The sequence below is a fragment of the Pan troglodytes genome, chromosome X (genome assembly GCF_028858775.2).
Source record: "Pan troglodytes isolate AG18354 chromosome X, NHGRI_mPanTro3-v2.0_pri, whole genome shotgun sequence".
Lineage (NCBI taxonomy): Eukaryota > Metazoa > Chordata > Mammalia > Primates > Hominidae > Pan > Pan troglodytes.
Window position 1 is genome coordinate 132,051,976 of NC_072421.2, and position 24,273 is coordinate 132,076,248.

At 40.8% G+C, this 24,273-nt stretch overlaps 1 protein-coding gene across 1 annotated transcript in view; it reads right to left on the reverse strand.

Annotated features, from left to right (window-relative positions):
• Window positions 1-24,273, reverse strand: part of PLAC1 (placenta enriched 1) — a 92,565-nt gene that overhangs the window by 13,241 nt on the left and 55,051 nt on the right. Inside the window, exon 2 of the mRNA XM_016944144.4 lies at window positions 22,935-23,006. The gene's annotated coding sequence lies outside the window, so the exon portion shown is untranslated. The remainder of the gene's footprint in view (window positions 1-22,934; window positions 23,007-24,273) is intronic.

The following is a 24,273-nucleotide window of genomic DNA, read 5'->3' on the forward strand; positions in this document are numbered from 1 at the left end:
TTTGTCTAGAGATTCCCCAGCCCTACCCCAATAGAATGCACTCCCTCCTGTTATCCCTCTTGATCCTTGCAGCTCTCCTGTAAGGGCCCCAAAGACAGGCATCACATGTTAAAACTGTGGAAACGGGGGTCCCAGAAGGGCAGAGAGCCTTGGCCAAGATCAAGGTTAGATAAGTTAATCGGGGCCTCAGGCCTTTCCACCAGCCCGCCTTGCTTCTCTGCCTTACAACTCAGAGAAAAATGGCCAGACATTACAATGAATTTAATCACCATGAAAGAAAAGGAAAGTCCTGAGGTGGCTTGGCTTCCGGACTATGGCTCTAAAACACTTGGGTGATTCTGCTTCAGTGTCTGATGGCTGAGTTTTTAGGAGAGGGGGCAGAATCAACTTTAAAACTGAGCAAACCAAAGCATAGAGGGGCTGTGGGAGCAATTTCCCATGCATGACTCGGGGAAGCTGAGAGAGGCTCTAAGATGGTATGTGGCAGTGAGAGACAGGGACAAATCTTTCCTGAAAACAACAAGAGGAAGAATGGAGTGTTCTCAGGCTTTCACACAAGACTTGACCCAGATAGACTCCAGCTGAGCGGTGGTTTGTGCTTTCCCGGAAAGCTGAGGCCTCTAGAACTTAGGACAGTGAGGGCAGATGCTCATCCCTAGGAGGACACCCACATCCAAGAAGAGCAGATAATTCCTGTATTCCAAGAGCTCTGTGCACTTCTTTATGAACCTGCCCTGCTTCCACCAAACATAGCTATTTCTCAGGCCAAGCCACCAGTTCTAAAATTGATCGCTCTGCATTTATGCTGGGTATAAATAGATATAGATGGGCCGTTTAATTTCCCACGTGGCTACCTTCCGCCAATTGGAGCACCCTTGGGAGTAGAAGAACAGAAAGAGGTTCAAGGTAGGCAGGCCACTGGGATTTTTGAAACTTGGATATTTTGTCTTATACAAAGAGCAACAACTTTTCTATATGCCCTCAAAAATAATCCTACTTTTTAAAGCTTTCTTTTTACACCTAAGTGATGAGAACAAAGACAGAAACTGGGTCCACCCACTAGACAAAACCTTTCATCATAGGCAGTTGCTTAAACGTAGCGACTGAGATTCCCGCAGAAAGAAGAAAGGAAGGAAAACAGGAAGGAGGGAAATGGATATATATTGAGACACTGTATTACTGTGTTTAGGGCTGTACGTGCAGTATCTCACTTAACCCTCATAGCAACTCTGTGTGGTATTATTATTAGCTTCCTTTTATGGAAGAAGAATTGAGGATCAGAAAGGTTAGGAAATTCATTAAAGACACAAAGGTCATAAGTGGCAAAGCCAGAACGAGAAGCTTCTATAGTTCTCTGTCTAGTCTATGCCAGTGCCAAGAAAGTAAACACAGTGAAGGTGTTCAAAACAGAGGACATAAAAGAGTGGCAACGGTTGTTTATGGGTATCAGAGTCTAGGGTGGTGGAGAGGTGGGGAAGTTAATAGCTTTTCAAGCAGGGGAAATTGAGAAAAATAGAGGCAATAAATGGGAGACAGAAATTCAAGGGCATTTAGAGTAGATAATTCTGGACCACTGTTTCTATTTTATCACTCTCTATATTTTGGACTTCTTGTCAGCACACAGCCATTCCTTATTTCAATGTAACACATTTATTCCGTGGGTTGCGTGCATACCCAGAACACAGTGAACCTCGAGACACACTGTATATTCAGGCCTTCTCAATCTGTTTTGACGAGGGAAATGTGTATGGCTTCTGTACAAAGCCACCAGATATGGCAACCCCAAACTAAGAAGAATGGCCTGTAGACTCACCCAATAAATCTTCCTGAATGGAAAAAGGGTACCACACATTCTCCAACTCTTGCATTTGTTATGGAAGTGGAGAATCACATATTCCTGATTCCACTCTGAGGACAGGGATTGTGTGTCTTTCTGATTTCATCATGTCTTTAAAAAGAATGGGCTTCTCTTGCCAAGCCTGAATGTTTGTGACACTCCAGACTTGGATGTCAGGGCTTGGATGGGAGGGAGGGAAAGAGTACAGACAGTCAAATGACTGAATCAATGGGCAATGTCTCATTAGTGCCATGTTGGAAACAACCAGAGCTAGGCAGCCCTAGTTCCCTGGCATAAGTTGGGTTTTTACAAACATTTTAATTTGTAAAAACTGGAAAAAGGGTGGGGGGCACTTACTGAGTTTGAAGAAAGCAGCAGGGTGAAAGCGCCCTTCATTCCTGATTAAAACCACTAGCTTGGGTTGCTGAAGAAAGGAACTGAGTTTATTTCCCCCCAATAATACCATCTGGTGGTTTCTCAGACTCTTTTTTTTTTTTTTTTTTTTTTTTTGAGTTGGAGTCTCACTCTGTCACCCAGGCTGGAGTACAGTAGTGGGATCTTGGCTCACTGCAACCTCCACCTCCTGGGTTCAAGTGATTCTCCTGCCTCAGCCCCCCGAGTAGCTGGGATTACAGGCACCCGCCACCATGCCTGGCTAATTTTTGTATTTTTACTAAAGACGGAGTTTCACCATGTTGGCCAGGCTGGTCTCAAACTCCTGACCTCAAGTGATCCACCCGCCTCGGCCTCCCAAAGTGCTGGGATTACAGGCGTGAGCCACCGAGCCCGGCCCAGTTTCTCAGACTCTTTATGAAGAATCCTATATTGTTCGAGCTATGAACCAGCTCATAATAAGAGCTGAACAACTGTGGCACCCACCTGTTAGAAATCAAGACTGGGGTATTAAAACCAGAAGTGCTGGCCTATTAGAGGGGCCTGACCATTTTGTGTGGAAAGCAAACCTCGCCTAAACCCAGGGATTAGCATTTTCACATTGGGACAATAACTGAAGCAGGTGCTCATTCTATGGGTTGTTCGGAATCATTTTTCTGACTGCATAGAGGTAGAAGCTGAAATAGAATAAGTTCTCAGAGGGCATGACTCCAAACAGGGAATGGGGAGGGAAGTGAGGCATTCCTTATTCTTTGCTTCCTTGGAAAATGGAAAAAGAAACTCTGGCACAAAATGGCAGCTGCCCTGGCTCATTGGCAGTTCTGCTAAGAAACTAGGGAGCAAAGAGCTGATTAAAGAAGGTCATGTTTATCTAGGGATATGGTAATTGGAACACACCCTCACTAGTGATCTAAGTTTAAATCCCCAGCCTCTAAATAAGCAATACTTTCAAAAGGGCCACCTTATCATTATTTATAAAATAGTCTGATTTTCAGGGAGGAGTACTTCTCTTTTAAGCCTCTCCTTTAGAGATTTTGTATGTGGGAGATTACAGACCTCGGGGAGTATTTTTTTTTTAACTAAGTTTTAAAGTCACCATAGTGTTTGTAAATAAAATAAGATAAAATAAAATAAATACCAAGTTTTAAGTAGTATTGATTATTTTTAAGTATAAGGGCTTATGGTTTTGCTGACTTCTTAAGATTCTGTGAACCTAGAAGGGTGACTGAAAACTTGGTGTTAGTAGTATTCTTGTTCTGATTTCCCTATATGGACACATCCTTGGAACTTCCAGATCTGTCTAATTGGATATTGGAGATAAGAAGTGATTTGGGTGAGGAGAAAAGGCAAGGTTATGGAGAAGACAATGACTTAGCTCACTCATAGGACAGAAATGAGTGCAATGTATTTGGACAGACTTATAAGGACAGAAAAAAAGGTGAGAAGAAAGTCTAGGGAAAGAAGTTTGGAAGCAATGAGGTCCTGGAGGGTTTGAGGCAGGATAGTCTAGTAGTTGAGTGGCTTTGATGTACCAAGAGAGACTTGGAATAAGACGGCGCTAACTAACTTTGGGAATTACTTTCTAAGCATTGTTTTCATCATTTGTAAATGAGGATAATAATAATAACGATAACACTGCATCGGGTCGTTATGATTATTAAATGACACCATGAGTGTAAAACTGTTTAGTGTAGCTCCTGTCATGCAAGTGCTCAATAAGTGTTAGTTATTATTAAAATTATTATTGTTGAATATAGAAATTAGACTAAACCACACATGGAAACAGAGTTCATAGCACCTTTTAGAAGCTCCTAAGCTCTCTGTTTTTAAAATGTCTGGACTTTTGATATAATGATAAGGAGGGTTTTCTTGTTTTGTTTTGTTTTAATTTTTTTGTAGAGACAAGGTCTTGATATGTTGCCCATGCTAGACTCAAACTCCTGGCCTCAAGCGATGCTTCTCCTCCGCCTCCCAAAGGATAGGATCACAGGCGTGAGCCACTATGCCTGGCTTTTTTTTTTTTTTTTTGGCTTACGTCTAAACCACATCTGAGTTTTTTTGTTTTTTTTTTTTAATGCCCAGGGAATTGGAGATATACAGACCTAAGTTTGAATTGAGGCTCTGTCACTTCCTAGCTGTGTGACCTTGGGTAAGTCCCTTCCCTCTCCTGGCCTCAGTTTCCTCATATAAAATAGGGACAGTTATAATAGCAACCTCAATGGGATTGGAGGAGTGAATGAGGTCTGGAAAACTGCACGTACAGGGCCTGGCACAGAGCAAGTGTCCAATCAATGGGAGCTATAGAATAGGCTCAGGCAGACAGCCTGGCTGCAGGGCTCTTTCCGCCCCCACCTCCCTCCACCCCCTGGTTAGTCCCAACTAGAGTCCCATCAATCTGCCACTCTCCTCAGGGGTTGCTGGAAATTCCTGGCGCAGATGTCTCCTACAGAGACGAGTTTTGGATATTCCTTCATCCACCCCTGTTACCACTGAATTATGGGGAGAGAAAGAAGGAGAGAAGACCCATTGAGAGGGAGAGGAGAAAACAAACGACTTCTGTATACTACTGCCCTGGCTAGCCCAGGCCCATGCCTGAAATAGGTGTTTGGTAAATACTTGAGGAATGTATGTACAAGTGAATGAAAAAAAAAAAAAAAAAAAGAGGTTGCAGGCAGGCATCTGGGCAGGCAGAGAAAGAAATCCGAGTCATGGCAAACTTTTCCTGACTATGCCTCCATGACATCTGTCTATACAGGGGCCTCCCCTGGCTATCGGTTCACTCAATAACTCCAGTTTGCTCCTTCCTTTTGCACAGATCACATGCAACACCCTACACACTTCCTTCAAGAGATCCAGATAGAAGCTTGGGGGCTCACCACTTTGGGGTCAGAGCACTTGAATTGCTTAGCTGTGGGCAGAAATGCTGATCGCAGGCAGCCCAGCAAGGGGTATCCAGATATAACCCCATTCATCATTCTGAGATTCCCTTCTTGTCCTGAGACCAAGTAGTAGGGTGCTAGACAACAGGACCCACCAGTTGACTTCCATTTTCCATTTAACACAGGTAAGCAATATGACTACCAGATTTTGACGTGAAGGATTTGCAAGTGAGTGGACACCTGTGCACACAGGTGGATAAACACGAGCATTGAACGTGCACACTGACCATCCAAGGGACTGACACTGAAGATTATGCTTTTTCTGGGCAACATTTTAAAACCTTGTGTGAGGGTTTCTCGGTGCCCTTCATAAGCTCAACTTCTGTTCCAACATTTGTTTCAAATAAGATTTCCTTCCATAAAAATACCACTTAAGGACACACATGCAGAATATGCATTTGGCTTTTCCTGGGTGTTAAATATTTTATTTGATGTGCTGATTTTGTTACTACATCACTGGAAAATTAATCCACAATGAATTGCCTGTGTGACAAGCTCTCACCACAGAAGCAACAGCGATTTTAATCTTGAATCCTGGATTATTTATCTCTTGCTCCCTGTGAGCTCCTAGCCTCAATTTCATACCTGATTTCCTGTTACCCACAAATTCTGCAACTGACACATAAACACAGGCAGAACGTCTTTCTCCCTAAATAAATAAAAACAACAAGGAATCAGAAAAACGGGGCAAGGATTCCACCTTTCATGATGCCACTTAAAATTTAAAAAGTATTTTAGGCCGGGCGCAGTGGCTCACGCCTGTAATCCCAGCACTTTGGGAGGCTGAGGCGGGCGGATCACGAGGTCAGGAGATCAAGACCATCCTGGCTAACATGGTGAAACCCTGTCTCCACTAAAAGTACAAAAAAAAAAAAAAAAAAAAGCCGGGCATGGTGGCACATGCCTGTAGCCCCAGCTACTCGGGAGGCTGAGGCAGGAGAATCGCTTGAACCCCAGGAGGTGGAGGTTGCAGTGAGCTGAGATTGTGCCACTGCACTCCAGCCTGGGTGACAGAGTGAGACTCTGTCTCAAAAAAAAATTTTTTTTTAAAAAGAGAACCATTAAGCCAGCTCTTGCTAACACGTGTAACTTCTTGATTAGTTCCACATTCACATCATCTCTGCCTTGAGTTGGTTCTGGGGTCTGACTTAGCAAGCTTTTGTTTTTATCTCATTCCACATGTGCTGAGAGTGAGGGATATCTGTGAGTTGCTCTTTATTGTTTAAGTTAAAAAAAATAGTGAAGACCACAGCTGACTTCCAAAGTGGGCAACTCCAGCTCATGGGTTAATGAATGAGCCCCAGAGAGTGTGTTTATGATGTCCTGAGGTGGGGACCCTGAGGTGGGGGTAATTTTGGCCCAATGGCAGCTGGTTAGGCAGCTGGTAGAGAGCAGCTGCAGGAATGGGACTATTTCTATGGGGGGTAGAATTTAAAGTTGGACTTCTGGATAGAACTGTTCAAGTTGAGCTGCCCCTGGGTTGAATTCTCCCTCTCGGTATAGGTTACCAGCTTATGCTTTGACATCAGATGTACAAGGAGTTGGGGGAGGGAACTAGGGGTGAAAAGAAGGACCCCTGCTGACTTCCTGAGTCACAGCATTGCTGGGGAGAAGTTGGGACCCAAAGGTGCCCATTGCCATGTGCCCTTCTTCCCCTCAACATGCTGTTTTGATGGAACTTAGCATTTGAGAATGTACCGCCAACAGGGCTCTCATTTAAAATGTAAAATGTCCTTTCATAACTGTTGGAAAGGAGGTTTGTATACATAGAGAGCATCTAGGATTTGCCCATTTCTGTGAAAAAAAAAATTCTTCCTGACTGTAAATCCTGTGCTCTGTAAATAATTGTTGGGTCCAAGAAGACCAACAACTGGCATTTTCCTGCCCCACCGCCTGCCCTGCTTTTGAAGCCCACAGCGAGGGGAGGAGGAGAGGGCATCTGGAGGGAGGAGAAGGCAAATGGTCCAAACACACATATTTATTTAGTAAACAAGCTCATCATCTCCTCAATTTTAAAATTCCCTGTGAGCAAATACAAGCACAGACTTCATTTGAAAAAAAAATGTACAGCATTCCCCTTAAAGCGATTTAGTAATTGCAGGAAACAGAGAGCAACATTCCACCCAGGTGCTCACTACAGCACACCTGTGAGTTTGGAAACAAAGTCTCAGCTGTTAAACCTGAGGGGCCATGAAGCCACCTTTGGATTAGGCTGTGAAAGGAAGAGTGGTAGGGGAAGGACGCAGAGGGCAGCTAGGCCCCTTCTTTCCAGGGGACTCCAAGGTCATCTTGCCGCCTTCTCCCTCTCCTCCTCTTCCTTCTCCTCGCTAACATTTTTTTTTCTTTTTCTTTTCTTTTCTTTTTTTTTTTTTTTGAGATGGAGCCTTACTCTGTCGCCCAGGCTGGAGTGCAATGGCATGATCTTGGCTCACTGCAGCCTCTGCTTCCCATGTTCAGGTGATTCTCCTGCCTCAGCCTCCCGAGTAGCTGGGACTACAGGTGTGCACTACCACGCCCAGCTAATTTGTGTGTGTGTGTGTGTGTGTGTGTGTGCTTTTGGTAGAGATGGGGTTTCACCATGTTAGCCAGGCTGGCCTCGAACTCCTGACCTCAAGTGACCTGCCCGCCTTAAGCCTCCCAAAGTGCTGGGATTACAGGCATGAGACACCGCGTCCAGCCCTCATTAACATTTAGGGAGTACTAACAACATGCCAGGCACTGCACTTAGGGCTTTGTGAGCCTTGCTTCATGTAGGCTTCACAGTGTTCTGAGGTAGGGACTGTTATTATTCCCATGTGAGAGAGGAGGAAACTGAGGCCTAGAGACTTTGGATGACTTGCTCATGCAGGTCACATCCTAGTAAGTGACCAGGAGTCAAGGCCAGGCTGAGCTCACTCCACAGCTGGTTCTCTCCCCACAGAAGTCAGACATTTCCTTAAGCCTCCCTTTATGGGCTGGGTGCGGTGGCTGGGGCCTATAATGCCAGCACTTTGTGAAGCCGAGGAAGAAGGATGGATCACTAGAGGCCAGGAGTTTGAGACCAGCTTGGGCAACAAAATGAGACCCCAGTCTTTACAAAAAATAAATAAATAAATAAATAAATAAATAAATAAATAAATTTAAAAAAATAGCCGGTCATGGTTGTTGGCACCTATAATCCCAGCTACTTGGGAGGCTGAGCTGGGAGGATCACTTGAGCCTGGGATTTCGAGGCTGCAGTGAGCTATGATTGTGCCACTGCACTCCAGCCTGGGTGACAGAGCGAGACCCTGTTTCAAAAAAAAAAGCCTCCACTTGTGGATCCTGTTAAGATGCAGACTGCTCTAGGGAGGCGTAGCCCTTTAAATCCCTCAGTTCTCCAGAACAATTTCATGAAGAGAGGGCCCAGGTACATCACAGAAAATGGTAAGTAGGGGAGATGGCACCAGTAAGATGCTTCCCAATTTTCCTTTTTCTCTCACTTCATTCAAGTGCTATTCATGGTGGCCTCTGCCGTGGCTCGCAGGCATCTTAAGGTTGTTCATAAGACCCACTAGCTTTCAATGAGGCAGGCAGTGCGGGAAGGGGACAGGGATTAAAATCGATGTTGTTCTGTTGCCTCCCTTCATAACCTCCAAACTGTAAGAAAAAGGGCACGTTTCATGCAGAATAAAACAACTGTCAAGATATTTCTTATTTCTATGAACTGGTACAGTTTTACCCCCACTTAAAAAATGTGATTGACCCTAGAAAAGCCCAATTTATAAGGTTCTGGTACTTGTTGTATTCTTTCTGAGAGCATTTTGAAGAAGGTTTATATACAAAGAGGATGCATATAGGAAAGTGATATAAAAACACCCTTGAATAGATTTTAACTATGATTTGATTAGCTTACCCCCTCTTTAGGGGGAAAGCTAGCGATTTTCTAGCTGTTTTGCTGAAAAATACTCTCATCTTCAAACTCAATAATATCTGAATCTTGCACCCTTTTTTTCTAGAACCCTTTATTTTATTTATTTATTTATTTATTTATTTATTTATTTATTGTGAGACGGAGTCTTGCTCTGTTGCCCAGGCTGGAGTGCAGTGGCATGATCTTGGCTCACTGCAACCTCTGCCTCCCGTAGAACCCTCTTTTCTGTTCTGTGTGTGCTGGAGTTAGACCCTCCTTGTGTGGGGAACTCACAGGAACCTGTGGTTGTTTGGTGATTGCAAAATGCTGGTGAATAAATGACCGCATCTACAGCTGGGGAGCAGGCCCAGGATGGATGTGGGGTGAGGGTGCTGTGAAGAAAATGATCTCACCAGAGCACCATTGGCCAGGAGAGAGAGGAGCCTGGAGAATACTGAAGGATGGAGAAAACACAAGCTGGAGGAAGTGAGAAGGAGACATTTGAGAGAAGGGATGAATTCAATCAAGAGTAGCAGAGAGCAGAAGAGCAGCTGGGGAAAAATTTGACTGATTTAGGGGCCCAGGGAGAAAAATGAGTTCAAGCAATACAGGGCATCCGATCAAGGGAGGGGTTGAGCAACAGCTCCGGTGTCAGGTGGCCATGAGGACAGCACTGGATACTGAACATGGAACTCAGCCAGAAAGGACCCTGTTTCCCTGAAGGGACTGGGTGGAGGAGATGCGGGGAACCTAGGAGGCCTGGCACTAAATCATGGTATGTTGAGAAGAAAAGGCAAGCTTATGTGTGAGAGGCTAAACAGGTTGGACTTGTCCCTGAAGTGTTCCGACTTCGAGCATGTTCCCCCCACCCCTCCAGTTTCTCCCACTGGTGGAATCTCTATTTCCTAACTGGCTGGCAGGGAGGGCTCCAATGTGAGTGACAGGGAATTGGAAACCTGGAGAAGCCTGAGGAAGAATATTGGGGCCCTAAAGTCAAAGTCTAAAGTGCAGCCTCCTCTCAAATTCTTTGTGCTTGCCTAATTCGCTTGTTCCCTTGGGGAAAATAAGTATGGGGGATGGAAATCGTAATTTTTAGCTTGAGTAGCAAATGGTTCCATCAACCCCTGGGCTCTACTGGATGATTTCAAGGGATATTTTGTGGGTGGAAAGAAACCCCTCCAGTGATGGATACATGAGTACTGATGTCTGCATTTTCATGTGCAGAAGATTCAGGGCTTGGGATTCTGTACCTCAAAGAACATACAATGGGGCCAGGCGCAGTGGCTCATGCCTGTAATCCCAGCACTTTGGGAGTGGATCACTTGAGGTCACGAGTTCGAGACCAGCCTGGCCAACATGGTGAAACCCCATCTTTACTAAAAATACAAAAATTAGCCGGGCGTGGTGGGGCATGCCTCTACTCCCAGATACTTGGGAGGCTGAGGCAGGAGAATTGCTTGAACCGGGGAGGCAGAGGTTTCAGTGAGCCGAGATCACACCACTGCACTCCAGCCTGGGTGACAGAGCAAGACTCTGTCTCAAAAAAAAAAAAAAAAAAAAGTACAGTGGACCCCCAGACTCAAAGGGTAGGAAACCATTGCTTTCCTATCATTAGTCCATGTAGTCAAACAGTACTTTTTATTCCAGGGCATCCCTGTAGCTATTCAGTCTTATCCAATGTGGGATAGGGATGTTTTTCCTCTTTTGTAAGAGAGAAAATAAATACAAATGGGCCGGGCGCGGTGGCTCACGCCTGTAATCCCAGCACTTTGGGAGGCCAAGGTGGGCGGATCACAAGGTCAGGAGATCAAGACCATCCTGGCTAACATGGTGAAACCCCATCTGTACTAAAAAATACAAAAAATTAGCCGGGCGTGGTGGTACGTGCCTGTAGTCCCAGCTACTCGGGAGGCTGAGGCAGGAGAATTGCTTCAACCTGGGAGGCAGAAGTTGCAATGAGCCAAGATCACGCCACTGCACTCCAGCCTGGGCAACAGAGTGAGACTCCATCTCAAAAATTAATTAATTAATTAATTAAAAATGAAAGTTTATTTTTCCTTAACATGATTTTGAGTAACTGTGTTTAAGTCAATCAGGGTCTTATTACCTGGCTTCATTCATCCAACATATACGTACTGAGCACCTTCTTTGGACCAGTATTGTGTTAGGTGCTGGGAATATCAAAAAGGGAACTAACACAGGGTTTCTACATTAATGGAGTTTACAGTCCCAAATGGGAGACACGAAGTAAATAGATAAATTCAAACATCATTACTTAGTATTAGATAGTTGATCTCAAAAAGGTGTAATTACATTTGCGATAAATGATACAAGGGTTATATGCAAGTGTTATAATAAAGAATGCATAACAGAGGGATCTAACCTATTCTCGGGATCTGGCAAGGCCTCCCTGAAGAAGAGACTTTTTTGTTTTTTTGAGACAGAGTCCCACTCTGTCACCCAGGCTGGAGTGTGATCTTGGCTCACAGCAACCTCTGCCTCCCAGATTGAAGCGATTTTCCCACCAGCCTCCCAGGTAGCTGGGACTACAGGCTCAAGCCAGGACGCCCAGCTAATTTTTTGTATTTTTAGTAGAGACCGGGTTTCACCATGTTGGCCAGGCTGGTCTCGAACTCCTGACCTCAAGTGATCCACCCTCCCCCCCCCACCCCACCCCTTAGCTTTTCACAGTGCTGGGATTACAGGCATGAGCCACCACACCTGGCCAGAAGAGACATTTTAACATCAGTTGTCAGATACAGAGTTGGGGCTGCAGATGGGGAAGACAGCACATGTCGAGAGAATGGCCAAGACCAGCACTACAGAGCTGGAGCCCAGGTCAGCACAATCCTCTTCATGCAACTCTGTGTTATCTTCCTTTCTTCCCTGCTATTTTCCCTATGCCACTACCAACCATCACCCTTTCCCCTCATTCGAGCACAGCTCAGGTAGGTCTCTATCTTTCATCTTTGAAAATGAATCAATACAGGCAAAAATCTCATTGCATGAAAATCTGTCATCTTGGAAATGTGTGTGTGTGTGTGTACACATACACATGTGTGAATACGTGTGTCTTGCAGGTATGGGATAATAATATTTAAGAAACATTGCCTCAGAGATTGCCACTTCTCATACACTGCTACAAAATTGAAATCACCTGGGTGCTTCTTTTGCCAATTTGTCTTTTGAATCCCAATGAATCGAAGCTAGCATGTTTGCAATGGCAGAGGAGTGAGGAGTGGAGATCTTTGTGCAAACAATTTTGGCACTCAAGGTAATACCCTTAAGGTCCATCCAAGTTATTGTCCATTCTTTTTTATTGTAGCACGGTTTGTTTAACTATTCACTTATTGAAGGACATTTTGGTTGTTTCTAGTTTTTTGCTGTTAACAAATAACGCTGTTATAAACATTCATGTATGAGAATTTGTGTGGACATAAGTTTTCATTTCTCTGGGATAAATGCCCAGGAGTGTGATTGCTGGGTCCTATGGTAATTGCATGTTTAGTTTTATATGAAACTGCCAAAGAGTTTTCCAGAGTGGCTGTAGCATTTCACATTCCCACTAGCAATGTCTGAGAGATCCAGTTTCTCTACATTCTCACCAACATTTGGTATTGTCACTGTTTTTTTTATTTCAGCTGTTCTAATAGGTATGTAGTGACATCTCATTGAAGTATTAATTTGCATTTCCCTAATGATTAATGATGGTGAACATCTTGTCATGTCTTTACAATCCATGTTTCCTCTTTGGTTAAATGTATCTTTATGTCCTTTGCCCATTTTCTAATTGGATTTTGTTTTACTGTTGAGTTTTTTAAAGTTCTTAACGTATTCTAGATATGTGTCAGTTGTCAGATGTGTGGTTTGAAAGTATTTTCTCCCATTATGTTATATAACTTGTCTTTTCATCTTCTTTCACAGAGCAAATGTTTTATATTTCGGTCAGGTCCAATTTATTGATTTTTCCTTTCATGGATTGTGCTTTTGATCAAGTCTAAGACCTTTTTGCCTAAGCTCTAGATCCCAAACATTTTCTACTGTTTATTTAAACATTTTAAAATAGTTTTTATGTTTAACTCCATCATCCATTTTCAGATACTTTTTGTATAAAGTATGAGTCTTAGATTGAGCTTTGTGATGGTTAATTTTATGTGTCAACTTGGCTAGGCCACAGTACCCAGATATTTGGTGAAACACCTCTGAATGTTGCTGTGAGGGTATTTTGTTTTTTAGAGATTAACATGTAAATCAGTAGACTTTGAGTAAAGTAGATTAGATTACCTTCCATAATGGGGGTGGGCCTTATCCAATCAGTTGAAGGCCTTAAGGAAAAGACTGACCTCCCCTGAGGAAGAGGGAATTCTGTCAGCTGACTGCCTTTGAACTCAAGTTGCAACATTAACTCTTCCCTGAGTCTCCAGCCTGCTGGCCTGCCCTGCAAATTTTGGACTTGCCAACATCCACAGTTCCATGAGCCAATTCCTTAATCAATCAATCAATCAATCAATCAATTTCTCTCTCTGTGTCTCTTTTTTTTTTTTTTTTTTTGAGACAGAGTCTCGCTCTGTCGCCCAGGCTGGACTGCAGTGACGCGATCTCGGCTCACTGCAAGCTCCACCTCCCAGGTTCATGCCATTCTCCTGTCTCAGCCTCCAGAGTAGCTGGGACTACAGGTGCCCGCCACCACGCCCAGCTAATTTTTTGTATTTTTTAGTATAGACGGGGGTTTCACTGTGTTAGCCAGGATGGTCTCGATCTCCTGACCTTGTGATCCGCCCGCCTCAGCCTCCCAAAATGCTGGGATTACAGGCGTGAGCCACCGCGCCAGCGCTGTGTCTCTTTTTCTCTCTCTAAACAGGCCCCCCAACACACACACATCCTATTGGTTCTGTTTCTCTGGAGAACCGTGACTACTACAAGGTTCTTTTTTCTCTACCATGGATGTGCAATTTCTCCATCATCATTTGTTTAAAAGGCTATCTTTCCTCCATTGAATTGTGTGTGTATCTTTTAAAAAGTCAGTTGGCCATATTTATATGGGACTATTTCTGGGTTCTGTTCTGTTCTGTTGATTTATGTGTCTGTCCTTCTACCAATACCACACAGTCTTGATTACTGTAGATACATGATAGGGTCAACTGATTCCTCCCACTTTATTCTTCTTTTTCAAACTTGCTTTAGCTATTTGTGTTCCTTTGACTTTTCTGTATAAATTTGACATAAAATTGTACAAAAATCTTGTTGCTGTTTTGATGGGAATTATGTCAAACATGTATATCAATTTGGAAAAAATTGACACCTTTATGCTTAATCTTTAAAATGGATTTAAAGCATTTAAAGTACATGGTATGCTTCTCCATTGAGTTAGATATTTGATTTCTTTCCTCAGCATTTTGTAGTTTTCAACATACAAGTCTTATTCATGTTTTGTTAGATATACACCTAAGTCTTTTCTGAGCAATTATAAATGGTGTTGTATTTTTAACTTTGGTGTTTATGTATTCATTATTAATATATAGAAATACAATTGTATGCTTATCTTTTGTTTATGCATGTATCTCCTGACCTTGCTGAACTCATTTATTTGTTTTAGGAGTTTTAAAAAAAATAGTTTTCTTGGTATTCTCTATACAGACCATCATGTCATCTGAAAATAAGAAAATGTTCTTTCTTCCTTTCTAATCTGTATGCCTTTTATTTCCTTTTCTGGACTTTCTGTACTAGCTAGAATGTCCAGCACTATGATGAATAAGAGTAGTGAAAGTGCACATCCTTGCCTTTTTCCTGATCTAAGGGTGAAAACAATCAGTTTTTCACCATTAAGTAAAATGTTAGTTGTAGGGTTTTTTTTGCAGATGCTGTTTATCAAGTTGAGGAAATTCCTCTCTATTCCCTGTTTGCTGAGAGATTTTATCATGAATGGATGCTGAATTTTGTCATTTTTTTGGCATCAAATGATATAATCATGTGATTTTTCTTCTTTAGCTGTTAATATGGTGGTTCACACTGATTGATTTTTAAATATTGAACCAGACTTGCATACACGGAATAAACCTCTCTTGGTCATGGTGTATAATTCCTTCATATTGCTGAAGTCTGTTTGCTAATATTTTGTTATTAATTTTTGCATTTACATTCATGAGTGATATTGGTCTGCAGTTTTTACTGTTTTTGTCTGATTTTAGTATCAGGGTAATATGAGCTTAATAAAATGAATTGGGAAATATTTCCTCTACTTCTATTTTCTGGAAGACATTATGTACAATTGGCATTACTTTTTCTTTAAATGTTTATTCTCCAGTGAAACCATCTGAGCCTAGAGATCTCTGGGGAGTTTTTAAATTATGAATTTAATTTCCTTAATAGTTATGGAGCTACTACCTGTATTTATATTGGGTGAATTGTGGTAGTTTGTGTTTTTCAAGGAATTGGTTCATTGTTATATTTGTGTGTATAAAGTTGTTAACCTTTTGATGTCTGCAGGGTTTGTAGTAGTATCCCCTGTTCTGTTTCTGATGCTGGTAATTTGTTTCTTCTCTCTCTCTCTCTTTTTTTGATCAGTCTTGCTAGAGGTCTGTCAATTTCATTAAATTTTTTATTTTTTACAAAGGAACAGGTTTTTGTTTCATTAATTTTCTCTATTGTTTTCCTTTTTTTCAACTCTTATCTTTATTATTTCCTTCCTTCTGCTTGCCTTATGTTTATTTGTTCTTTTTCTAGGTTCTTGAGGTGGAAGCTTAGATTACTGACTTGAGACCTTTCCTCTTTTCTAATGTATAATTTAGTGATACAAATTTCCCTTTCAACGTGGCTTTTACTGTGTCCCACAAATTTTGAAATATTATAGTTTTATTTTCAATCCAGTTCAATGTATTTTAAACATTTCTCCTGAGACTTCCTCTTTGACCCATAGATTATTTAGAAGAATGTTGTTTATTTTCCAAGTGTTTGGATGTTTTCCTGTTATCTGTCTGTTATTAATTTCTAATTTGATTCCATTATTGTCAGAGAACACACTATGTACAATTGCAATTCTTCTAAATTTGTTGTGGTTTCTTTTATGGCTCAGAATATGGTCTATCTTGTTCTATGTTCTACAGAATGTGTATTCTGCTTGTGTTGGATGGAGTATTCTACACATGTTGATTAGATCCTGTTATTGTTGGTATTGTTGAGTTCTATATCTTTGCTAATTTTCTGTCTAGTTGTTCTATCAATTGTAAGAGAGGAGTGTTGAAATTTCCAACTATTGTGGCTTTGTGGATTTTCTTCTTTCAGTTCTATCAGTTTTTGCTTCACATATTTTGCTTCACAAACAGCTCTGTTGTTTGGTGCATGAATATTTAGGATGGCTACATCTTTTTGGTGGGTTGAGCCATTTATATATATAATATATATATAATGTATGTATATATATATATAATATATATATAATGTATGTGTGTATATATATATATATAAAATGTCCCTCTCTGTCTCTGATAATTTCTTTCTCTGAAGTCTATCTGATATTAATATAGACACTCATGCTTTGTTTTGACTAATGCTTGCATGATAAATATGTTTCCTTCCTTTTACTTTCAGTCATCTTATATCATTATATTTAAGGTGAGTTTCTTGTAGAGTACATACTGTCGGGTCATTTTTTCTTATCCACTCTGCCAGTCTCTGTCTTCTAATTGGTGTATTTAGACCTTATATACATTAAATGTAATTGTTGATATGTCAGGATCTAAGTCTGCCATTTTATTTTTAATTTTGTTTTCTTTTTCCTGCCTTCCTATGAGTATTTGAATATTTTGGGGAATATTGTAACATTTTGATTTATCTGTAGTGGTTTTGAGTGTATATCTTTGTATAGATTCTGAGTGGCTCTAGGTATTACATTGTATATACATAACTTATCACAGTCTGCTGGTAATGTTATTTTGCCAGTATGACTGAAGTATAAAAACCTTACTTCTGTTAATGTCTCTTTATCTCCCTAGTTTATGATATAACCAACTTAAATATTTCCTCTACATGCAATTAGAACTATATCAGACAGTATTATTATTTTTGCTTCAACCATCAAACAAAATTTTGAAGACTCAAAGAGGAAGGAAAGTCTATTGTGTTCATCATATTTTTGCTTATTGTATTATTTCTTGCTTCTTGATGTTCCAAGATTTATTTTATCATTGCTGTTCTGTTTAGATAACTTCCTTTAGCTATTATTTTAGAGTAGCTCTGATGGAGACAGGTTCTCTTAATTTTCCTTCATCTGAGAATGTCTTGATTCCCACTTCATTCCTGAAGGATATTTTTGTGGGATATAGGATTTAGTTCTTTTCTTTCAGCATTTGAAAAATGTGCCAATTCCTTCTGGTCACATGGTTTCTGATGAGAAATCAACTGCCATTTAAATAATTGTTTATCAGTTTCTCTGTCAAATTATTGTTTTTCTTTTCTTTTTTGAGACAGAGCCTCACTCTGTGACTCAGGTTGAAGTTCAGTGTGGCATGATCATGGCTCACTGCAGCCTCTACCTCCCTGGGCTCAGTGATCCTCCTACTTGAGCCTCTCGAGTAGCTGGGACTACAGGTGTGCACCACCACACCTGGCTAATTTTTGTACTTTTTGCAGAGATGGGGTTTCACCATGTTGTCCAGGCTGGTCTCAGACTCCTGGGCTCAAGCAATCCACCCGCCTTGGCCCCCAAAACTGCTGGGATTATAGGCACGAGCCACTCTGCTTGGCCAAATCATTGTTTTTCCTCTGTCTGCTTTCAAGATTGTTTTCTTTGTCTTTAGTTTTCAGAAGTTTGACTATGATATGTCTTAGTGTGGATTTCTTTGGGTTTAGCATGTTTGAGATTCTCTAAGCTTTTTGAATCTGTATGTCTTTTGCCAAATTTGGAAAATTTTCAGCCATTATTCCTTGAAATACTTTTCAGTCCTAGTCTCCTCCTCTCATCCCAGGACTCCAATGACATGAATGTTATATCTTTTGTAATAATTCTACAGGTCCCTGAGACTGTTATTTTTTTCCAGTCTATTTGATCTCTGCATAATTTCTGTTGTTATATACTCAAGTTCACTGATTTTTTTCCTTTGTCCCCTCCATTCTGTTGTTCACCCTATTCACTGAGATTTTCATTTTGGTTATTGTGTTTTTCAGTTCTAAAGTCTACATTTGGTTCTTTATGTATTCTTATTTGCTTACTGAGACTTTCCGTTCTTTTTATTTGTTCCAAGCATGTTTGTAATTGCTCATTGAAGCATTTTTATGATAGCTGTTTCAAAATCTTTGTCAGATAATTCTATCTCATCATCTTAGTGTTGGCATGAATTGACTGTCTTTTTCACTCAGTTTGAAATCTTCCTGGTTCTTGGTATGATGAATGATTTTCAACTAAATACTGTTCATTTTGGATATTATGTCATGAGACTCTGGATCTTATTTAAACCTTAGGTTTTAGTGGTTTTTTTCTGACATTGCTCTAGTAGAAAAAACTGGAAGGGTTGCCTTGTTACTGCCAAATTGGGGTAGAAGTTCAGGCTCGCCACTCAGCCTTTGCATGGACAGTTGGAGGTGAGGGTTGCAGTTTTTCCTGTGGTGTTTGGCTATAGTAGAGCAGTAATGGTCTAAAAGTTCTCTGTCTTTCTAGGATGCCCCTTTTCTGGTCCTTTGGCTAGAGAGAGTAGGCTTTTGTTGGGACTTTAGAAAAATCTGTTCCCACTGGTGTTTCTGAATTGCTAGCTTCTCTAGCAGCCAGTCTGGGATATTTGAGGCAAAAAGAAAGCTCAGGGAACTCACGAACTCATGTCACTCTTTGAGTCTCAAGGTCCTTAGTCAGTCTATCTTCTCTCCACCTTTCTTGGTTGTCTTATGTTTGTTGTATATATAATAACTAGGGTTTATAGTTGTACTTAGTGAAAGGAATAGGGAAAAGTACATCTACTCCATCTTTCTAAAAGCAGAAGTTGACTTTTAGGATCCCACGTCTCTGATTAGTTATTAAATCTCATTACTTATCTCTGAAGGTATGGTGTTAAAAACTCACATTTTAATACGTTGTCTTTGTTGAATGAGTGGATCATACTCGTGTAGCTTGTGAGATGTTGAAGCAGAACTATAGACTAAAGTGTCCCCTGAGCTGAGCTCGTCAGCTGCTGAACTGGTGACAGATTCCTTGAGTCTGTACTGCTCTTTAACTAACAGATCTTCAGTATGTGCCCAGAACTGCACTGGGTGTTTAAGAAACTATGAAGAAAGATGTGGCCTCGACTCTCAGGGTATTTGATGTCTATATGGGAAAACAAGAAAAGTGAATTCTCCATTTCAGGGTGTAGAATGTAGTAGACACTCAATACATGCTTGTTGCATGAGTGAATGCTGCTGAGCACATGCTAATTGCCCCTGAATGACAAGTGCTAAACTAAACTGTGTGATGCAGATTAAAAGTGCTGTATGAAGCCAGAAGAGAGGCAGCAGTATGGCTGAAGTGGTCGAGAGGGGTTGTTTTTTTAAGGAGGTAGAGGTTGAGTTGCCTTGACAATATGTTAGGACCTGGAGGTAGTTTTTGAAGGAAAAAATTGACAGGACTTGTTAACAGACTGTTTGTAGGGGATGAAATTCAGTAAAAAGCAAAACAGACTTTGGTTCAGATCTTGGGTGACAGGGAGATGAGGGAAACACCATGAGTTTGACTTTGTACCTGATTAGCTTGAGCTGTTAGCAAAACATCCAAGCACAAGTACACAGTAAGTATTTGGAATATTTGGAGCTGAAGGAAAGATTATACTAGAAAAACCCATCTTTTCACTTGAGAGTTTCCAGAAGATATGGTAACTATCACAACTTAGCAGCCAACAAATGATGTGAGCTAAGATAGTTAATAACCCCTCTCTGGGCTTTAGTTTCCTCATGTATAAAATGAGGTGCGATGGTAGGTGGTTTTTTATGAGATAACATTTGGATTAGCATAGTATCTGGTATTTGGAAGGAGCCCTATACTTGCTGGAATATTTTCCTTCCAGATCTAAAGGTCTAGGATTGTGTGATTTCTTTGAAATATGAACTGTCCTTAATACATCTGCTGATATGGTTTGGCTGTGTCACCACCCAAATCTCATCTTGAATTGTAGTTCTCATAATCTCCAAGTGTCGTGGGAGGGACCTGGTGGGAGGTAATTGAATCATGGGGGTGCCTACACTCATGCTGTTCTCGTGATAGTGAGTGAGTTCTTACAGGATCTGATGGTTTTATAAGAGGCTTTTCTCTCTTTTACTCAGCACTTCTCTCTCCTGCCACCACATGAAGAAAGACATGTTTGCTTCCCCTTCCGCCATGAGTGTAAGTTTCCTGAGGCCTCCCAAGCCATGTGGAACTGTGAGTCAATTAAACCTTTTTCCTTTATAAATTACCCAGGCTTGGGTATTTCTTCAGAGCAGCATGAGAACAGACTAATATATCTGCCTTCTATGATTGGGTTTTTCCCCCAGCAGAGCCCAACAGTTTATATCACATGAAGCTAAGAATCTAGGGGAGGGAGAGTTGTACATGTTGTGTCTCAATCTTTTCAGACTTCCTAAGTTTTTCTATCTTTTGAGCATTTGCATTTTTCATATTTGAATCAGAAAAGCCTCCATTTTGGCTGACTCTAGCCCTTCACTCTGGGGAGTAGAATGGGCAGGTAGCCATTAGTACACAGGAAGGGAGGGATTTGTGGTATCTTAAAGCCATTGGATTTTATTTATTTCCAGTTTGCTCAACATTTGTTCCACAGATCTGGAAAGTTTAAAAAGGGGTGGGGATGGAGAGAAAAGGGTGAAAATTAACTAGGCCTAGAGAAAAGGATAAACATATTTTCCTTTCAATATCAAACTAAGGCTCAGAGCATTAATATTATTATTTTTTTTGAAATAATAATAGGCTGGAGTGCAGTGGCATGATCACAGCTCACTGCAGCCTTGAACTCCTGGGCTCAAGCGATCCTCCTGCCTCAGCCTCCTGAGTAGCTCGGACTACAGGCATATACCACCATGTCTGACTTATTTTTCACATTTTTTTCTTTGTTGAAATGGGGTCTTCCTATGTTGCCCAGGCTGGTCTGGAACTTCTGACCTCAAGCAATCCTCCCACCTCAGCCTCCAGAGTAGCTGGGACTACATGTGCATGTCACCAGACCTGGCTAATTTTTTAAATTTTTTGTATAATGAGGTTTTGCCACGTTGCCCAGGCTGGTCTTGAACACCTAGGCTTAAGTGAGCCACCCACCTTGGCCTCCCAAAGTGGTAGGATTACAGGCATGAGCCACTGTACCTCACCCCTCAGAGCATTTAAATCTGAAATGACTTCTGGGCTTTATTTAATTTTTCTAAAAACTGACCACTGCCGTAACCATCCACATGTCATCTGAAGAGTTGACACTGAGTTCAAGAGTTTGAGGCTACAGTGAGCTATGATCAGCCCACCGCACTCTAGCATGGGCAACAGAGTGAGACCCGATCTCATTTTTTTTTTTTAAGGATGAAGATTTGACACTAGTTGGAGAAATGGTTCTACATCTCATTACTAGGATTTTATGAATGTCAGCCCTCTAGCATAAGTAGTAGTTACTTCTTTCAAATTAAAAAAATTTGGATTTTAAAGTATGATAAGCTCATTACAAAAATAAGAAAATGAAAATGACTCATAATCCCACAACATAGGGATAATTATAGTTTTGTGGTTTGTTGTTTAGGGACATGGTCACCCAGGCTGGAGCACGGTGGTGCAATCACAGCTCACTGCAGCCTCAAACTTCAAGGGATCCTCACATCTCAGCCTGCTGAGTAGGTAGGACCACAGGCATGTGCCACCATGGCTGGCTAATCATTGTTAATATTTCTATTATTTCTTTCTAGTCATTTTTTTTCTTCACACACACACACACACACACACACACAAACACACTTGGGATTTCACTGTATGTTTGTGTATCCTCCTTTCCCCCACTTAAGTTAGACCATGAGCATTTACTCATGTCATTAAATATTCTTCTAAACATGATTTTAAATAATTACAATGCATTTCATAGTATAAATGTTACTGCATAGGATTTCATAGTATGGACAACTTAAGTTTTTTCCACTTTTTCTCTATTTTAAATATTGCCACAATGAATTTCCATGTATTTGTATTTTTTTGTGCATCTCTATTTCCTTTTAGGATAAATCCTTAGAAGGAGAATTACTGGGTGAAAGGATAAGAACATTGTTAAGGCTTTCGAGCATTTTGCCAAGTTGCCCTGTGGGAGAGTTGTACCAATTTGCATTCCTATTAGTGTTTGAGAATGCCTGACTCACTGCATTAACACAGAATATTTTACCATCATATATACATGACACTCTTTTGGATCATTTCAATTCAAATGGCATTTAGTGAGCACCTACTATATGTAGTGTACTGTGCTAGGCATTAGACTCTCTCCTGTTATACAGCATAAGTGCTAGATGCATAACACATGTACAAAGATGGTTAAAAATGCAAATGAAATATAACAACACATAAATCTCTATGGCCAGGGCTGACATCATTCAGCCTTTAAATGGCTACTCATTGAGTAAAGACACTATGCTAGCTAATTTAAAAATTAATTTAGATCTTGTAAGCACTTAAAAAACCAGAATGCATTAATATGAATCTTGCAAACAATAGAGGTTCCATTGTGATCACTTACACTCTATTTCCTGGTATAAATTAGAGTAGGAATGGAGAGGAATATTACAAATCCACATCTTTAAAGAAATCAACAATCACAACTCATTTGGGTAAAAGGACAATTTCTGCTTTTGTCAGTTCCCTTTAGAAAGTTAACCTGTTGGTTATCAGAGAAGGGGGACACTGAACACACAGAAAACTAACCTTCTTCTGGCAGCTGGGGATAATTTGTCAGTTTCCTTTGAAATGTGGCTTTGTGCTCACTGGTGAAGGCAGCTGGAACAGAAAAAGCATGACAGACAAAAGCTGAAATCCACATGAAGAAAGGTCTTTTTCCCAAAAACTACTGCCTGAGTTAGCAACGGTCAGAACAGAAAGTACATGCGTATCTTCCCAGCAACAAGCATATCTGGTACTAGAGAAGGCCCCCTATGTGACAGGAGGCATTTAGAATGGCTGTAGCCTTGAATAGGGCTGCTGGACAGCATTTGAGCAAACCTTCCCAACCCCATGAAAAATCACACCCTCAAATTAAATCCGTCTAAAACTGTGACTAAAGAAATGAAAGTATTATGTTTTTCAATCAGTCCAAAGCATTTACTATTCTGAAAAAGAAGACCTACTTACTATATAGTGGATGATGGTGCAAGAAGTAGAGGTTTCAGTATATGATTTTCAGTTAAAAAGTAACCAATAGAATAACTAAAAATAATGCTATCAAACCGGAAACAACGAAATGGTCTGCAACTGGTGAATGGATAAGCTGTGGTACATCCATGCAGTGGAGTACTATTCAGCAATACAAAAGAATGAACAACACATACATGAATCTCAAAATAGTTATACTGAGTGAAAGAAGTCAGTATCAAAGGGTTATATAGTATATGATTCAATTTCTGGGCATTCTGGAAAAGACAAAATTGTAGCAACAAAACAGATCAGTGTAGGGGGTAAAGGGAGAAGCCAATTACAAAGGGCAGCATGAGGGGATTTGGGGGGTAATGGAACTGTTCTATATCATGATTGTGGTGGCAGTTACATGACTTTATGTATTTGCCTAAACTCATAGAGCTGTACACCAAAAAAGTAAATTTTTAAAATAGCATGCTATTTTAAAAAGTGAATTTTTAAAAATCTCATAAAATACTGCTATCAACCATGGGGAGGCAGAAGAAAGAGAGGCAGTTGGGAGTAATGTTAAGTGAGCTAAATCTTCCATTTTTATAACAGGAGTTAATAGATAATGTCCAAAATGGATAAATCAAGAATGGGAACAGAGTAATATTTAGAGATTCAGAAGTAACTATCAGATGAATTGCCAACAGAATCCGTTAAAAAATGGTTGCCTCTGAGGAGTGGGACTGGGGATGGGGAGGAGTGGGGCAGAGAACTGTTGTTTTTTATTATCAGCTCTCTGTATTTTTTATATATATATATATATTTTTTTTTTCTTTTTTGAGACAGAGTCTTGCTCTGTCACCCAGGCTGGAGTGCAGTGGCATGATCTCCACTCACCGCAAGCTCCACCTCCCAGGTTCACGCC